The following is a 4,896-nucleotide window of genomic DNA, read 5'->3' on the forward strand; positions in this document are numbered from 1 at the left end:
TCAAGATGATCAAGTTGATAGCAAGACCACTCCTACAGAACTGTAATCTTCCAACATCTTGTTGGGGACATGCGGTATTGCATGCCGCGGAGTTGATACAAATTCGACCAACTGCATATCATACGTCCTTCCCGTTGCAGTTAGTACGTGGAAATCAACCAAGTATTTCCCATCTTCGAAGATTCGGATGCGCTGTGTACGTACCGATATCACCACCTCAGCGTACATCGATGGGTCCACATAGAAAAATGGGAATCTATGTGGGGTACAATTCTCCGTCGATTATAAAGTACCTGGAACATCTAACAGGGGATCTATTTATAGCCCGGTACGCTGATTGTATCTTCGATGAGGACAATTTTCCGGCATTAGGGGGAGAAAAGAACCACAAAGAATGCCGGGAAATAGATTGGAATGTCAAAGGCATTCAGTCCTTAGATCCACGTACAAATGAATCTGAACTGGAAGTTCAGAAGATTATTAATTTGCAAAATATTGCAAATAATCTGCCAGATGCATTTACTGATTATAAAGGTGTCACTAAATCCCATGTTCCTGCTATGAATGTTCCAGAGAGAGTTGAGATATCTCATAAGACCACTCAACCGCCCAAGAGGGGGAGAAAACTGGACAAAAAGGACAATGCTTCTCAGAAGCGTCCGTGGGAAATGAGGATCCCTCAAATAGTAAATGCAGGTCAACCGCGAGTTGACATTCAACCTAGTGTTGAAAGACACCTGAAGGATCTTATGCATCCAGAACCCAGCACAACCCAGCACAACCGTGCACACAAATATTGGTGCTGGGACATCGGTACACCGTGACTCGATTGTTGTGGGAAATCACGATGAGTCAGAAGGTATTGATGAGATTTCCATCAACTATGTTGAATCAGGAGAATCATTCAATAGAAAGACTACAATTGTTGACATATTTTTTGCCTCAAAGATTGCAGATGACCTGGCATTGGATCATGAACCTAAGTCCATGGCAGAGTGTATGAAACGCTCAGACTGGTCCAACTGGAAGGTTGCAATAGAGGACGAATTGCGCTCGCTTGCCAAGAGAGGGATATTTACTGCAGCAATACCTACTCCTCCTAATGTTTTCCTCGTGGGGGCAAAATGGGTTTTTGTTCGTAAATGGAACGAAAACAATGAGGTGGTGAGATATAAAGCGAGGCTTGTAGCACGAGGGTTTACACAGAGACCCGGCATCGATTATGATGAAACATATTCTCCTATGATGAGTGGAATCACGTACCAATACTTGATATCACTGGCAGTGCAAAATGAATTTGTATATCCAATTGATGGATGTGGTGACAGCATATTTATATGGGTCACTTAAGACGGATATCTATATGAAAGTTCCTGAGGGACTGAAGATTTCAGATCCAAAAGCTAATCGCAACATGTATTGCGTAAAGCTACTAAAGTCATTATACGGCTTGAGACAGTCGGGGAGAATGTGGTATAACCGACTAAGCGAGTTGAAAGGATCGATATGGTTGACTAGAGGGGGGGGGTGAATAGGCAACTACCAATTTTTAGCTTTTCTTTACCAAATTAAACTTTGCATCAAAGTAGGTTGTCTAGATGTGCAACTAGGTGAGCAACCTATATGATGCAATAATAACAAGCATACAAGCAAGCAAGGGTAGAAACACTAAAGAGCTTGCACAAGTAAAGGTAAGAGATAACCAAGAGTGGATCCGGTGAAGACGAGGATGTGTTACTGAAGTTCCTTCTTTTTGAAGGGAAGTACGTCTCCGTTGGAGCGGTGTGGAGGCACAATGCTCCCCAAGAAGCCACTAGGGCCACCGTATTCTCCTCACGCCCTCACACAATGCGAGATGCCGTGATTCCACTATTGGTGCCCTTGAAGGCGGCGACCGAACCTTTACAAACAAGGTTGGGGCAATCTCCACAACTTAATCGGAGGCTCCCAACAAGACCACGAAGCTTCACCACAATGGAATATGGCTCCGAGGTGACCTCGTCCGTCTAGGGTGCTCAAACACCCAAGAGTAACAAGATCCGCTAGGGATGAGTGGGGGAATCGAAAATCCCTTGGTGGAAGTGTAGATCGGAGCCTTCTCAACCACTCCCGAGCAAATCAACAAGTTTGATTGGCTAGAGAGATAGATCGGGTGAAAATGAAGCTTGGAGTATTTAATGGAGCTTGAGCAATAAATGGAGCTTGAGGGAGAGAAGAGGTAGGTGAGAAGGAAGAAGGGGACTCCCTTTTATAGTGGGGGCAACAATCCCGTTGCCCCCCACCAACCAGCCCCGCACAGGGCGGTACTACCGCTGAGAGGGGGCGGTACTACCGCCAGGACAGCGGTACTGCCGCGCCAGCCAGCGGTACTGCCGCGCTGAGGAGACTAGTAGGGAACGGACCCAAATGCGGTACTACCGCGGTGGTAGGGCGGTACTACCGCTCCTGGAACGGTACTACCGCCACTACAACCGTGACTAGTGCCGCAAAACCCGACACGAGAAAAAGACCTCTCGAATCGAGGCGGTAGGAGCCAGACTGCCCAACGGTACTACGGCAGTGGGGTCAAGGGCGGTAGTACCGCTGTGGAGCGGTACTGCCGCTTGTGACCCTTCGGCCGTAGTACCGCAGGCAGTGCGGTACTACCGCTGGGGGAGAGAGAGAGGGAGAAGGGATCTCTCAAAGAAGCTGAGGACCAGGCGGAGGTGCCAGGCCCCCAGCGGTACTACTGTTGTGGAGCCACGGCGGTACTACCGCTGCGGAGCGGTACTGCCGCTTGTGGCTTCTCAGCGGTACTACCGCTGGGTGCGCGGTACTGCCGCTTAGACCCAGACAGGACAAGGAAGAGAGGAGAGATCTCTTCAATGGACAGGAAAGCTCGGAGGGTGAGAAGCTGATGTGTACGTGATGATTCCACCCATGCAAAACCCCAGCGGACCCCCTCTTGATAGTACGGTGCCCTCTATGCAACTAGTCCACCGAGAAAGAAACGAAAGAGCTACACCGTCTTGAAATACACTCCGAGGGGAAGAAGGCATCTCGTGCCAGGGGAGAATCTGTGAATTATTCAAAGCACAAGATTAGTCGGCAAACATGTTGTCATCAATCACCAAAACTACCTTGAGAGAGATATGCCGTAACAATCTCCCCCTTTTTGGTGGATTGATGACAACTAGGGATTTGCGCAAGGAAAAGAAATGAAACGAAGAAAACTAAGAACTACAAAATATAGACGGGCTCCCCCAGAATGTGTGCACCTAGAGATGGCACGACACACACATTCGGATCAACACTCCCCCTATATTTTATAGTCCAACAATACTAAGCACAATATATATGAGAGAAGAGAGTAAACAGGACAAGCATGCAACTTACAATAAACTACAGTACTCTGAAATGACATAAGTAATAAGGTAGCGATAGGGAGCATATGTCTTACACCATATGACTAGAACTTAGGTCTCACACCAAACCAAACCAAAGAAGGAACACACAAGAAAACACAAGACGACTCAAAGCACGACACAAGAAGCAAATCCCTACACTCTCTCCCCCTTTGGCAGCGAGACACCAAAAAGGGCATAGAGTGACACTACGACTCCAGGTGATGGGAGGAGGAAGATCTCGAACATCACATCTCTGCATCTTCATCATGGGTCGAAAACTGCTCGGCATCGGAGTCGGTCCAGTGGCAATTCTGATGAATCCAGTCCTCCTCTTCAGTGATCTGACCCTCAGACCCACTGGCAACTGTTGCTCCCATCTGACGCATGAGCTCCTTGTGGCGCGTCCTGGCATGCTTCTCCGCCACATGAGTCATGTACTGACCATGGGACTCCATGCAGAAAAGCTTCTTCATCTTGCGCTTAAGCTTCTGTGCCCACGACGGTTCTGCACTAGAGGGGCCAAAGTCCTCCTCATGAGCATCAGTAGCAGCCTCACCCTCGGTCCCCATGGCAGCAGCAGCAGATGGGCCTCCTGTGGCAGCAGTAGCAGATGGACCCCCTGTGTGAGGTGTTGTCCAGTTGTCCTTCTTCCTCAGACGCTTGATCTCATGAGAAACCAAGTCTCCAGTCTCTAGCAGCACTCTGGGATAAGTCTGTGCCCAGGCCCTCTCAATGAGCCTCATGATGAATGGACCATAGATAGGACACTTGCGCTCAGACACGGCAGATAGAAGTTCAGACCACATGACATGAGAGATATCCAGGCTCTCTCCAGTGCTTGCTTCCTTCTCATGCTGACAGAAAAGGAGCATGTCCACGAGGTAAGAGTGGACCATATCCAGATTCCCGATCCGAGGGAAGAGAGTCTCACGGAATATGCGATGAAGAATGTCCAGATACGGAGACAGCTCATAGGTCTTCTTCTCAGTTACTGGGTGAACCTTCACAGTGCAGTAGGGCCAAAGGGCTTGCTTGTGGGTGGATGTAGCATTGCGGTGAGGACGGAAACCGACAGGAGTCTCAAGCCCGGTATCCACCACATCAAGTAACTCCATGAAAGCCTTCCACTTGACAGAAAGCAGCTTGCCATTGGTCATCCATGTCAGAGTCCTGTCGACATCCGTCCCAAGATGGACGGTGGCATAGAATTGAGCCACCAAATCCGCATCGAAATCCTTGTTGAATTGCATGATCCTGAGAATGTTCAGCTGAGTGCACATCTGAAGAGCTTCGCCAAAGTACTCCGGGTCCTTCTCCATAGCATCAGTGTCAATGGAGCGAACATCAACAAAAAGATTCTTCTTGGCCTTGATCACATCAAAGTAGATGGCAAACTGAAAACGGTTCCAGAACGGGCGGTTGACCAAAGTGGGTTCTTGGTCCACCGCATAGGGGTTGCGGCGACGCTTCTCCCAAAACTCCTTGTTGGTCATCTCAGTCACAGTCTTCC

This window comes from Triticum aestivum, chromosome 2A (genome assembly GCF_018294505.1).
Source record: "Triticum aestivum cultivar Chinese Spring chromosome 2A, IWGSC CS RefSeq v2.1, whole genome shotgun sequence".
NCBI classification, from domain to species: Eukaryota; Viridiplantae; Streptophyta; class Magnoliopsida; order Poales; family Poaceae; genus Triticum; species Triticum aestivum.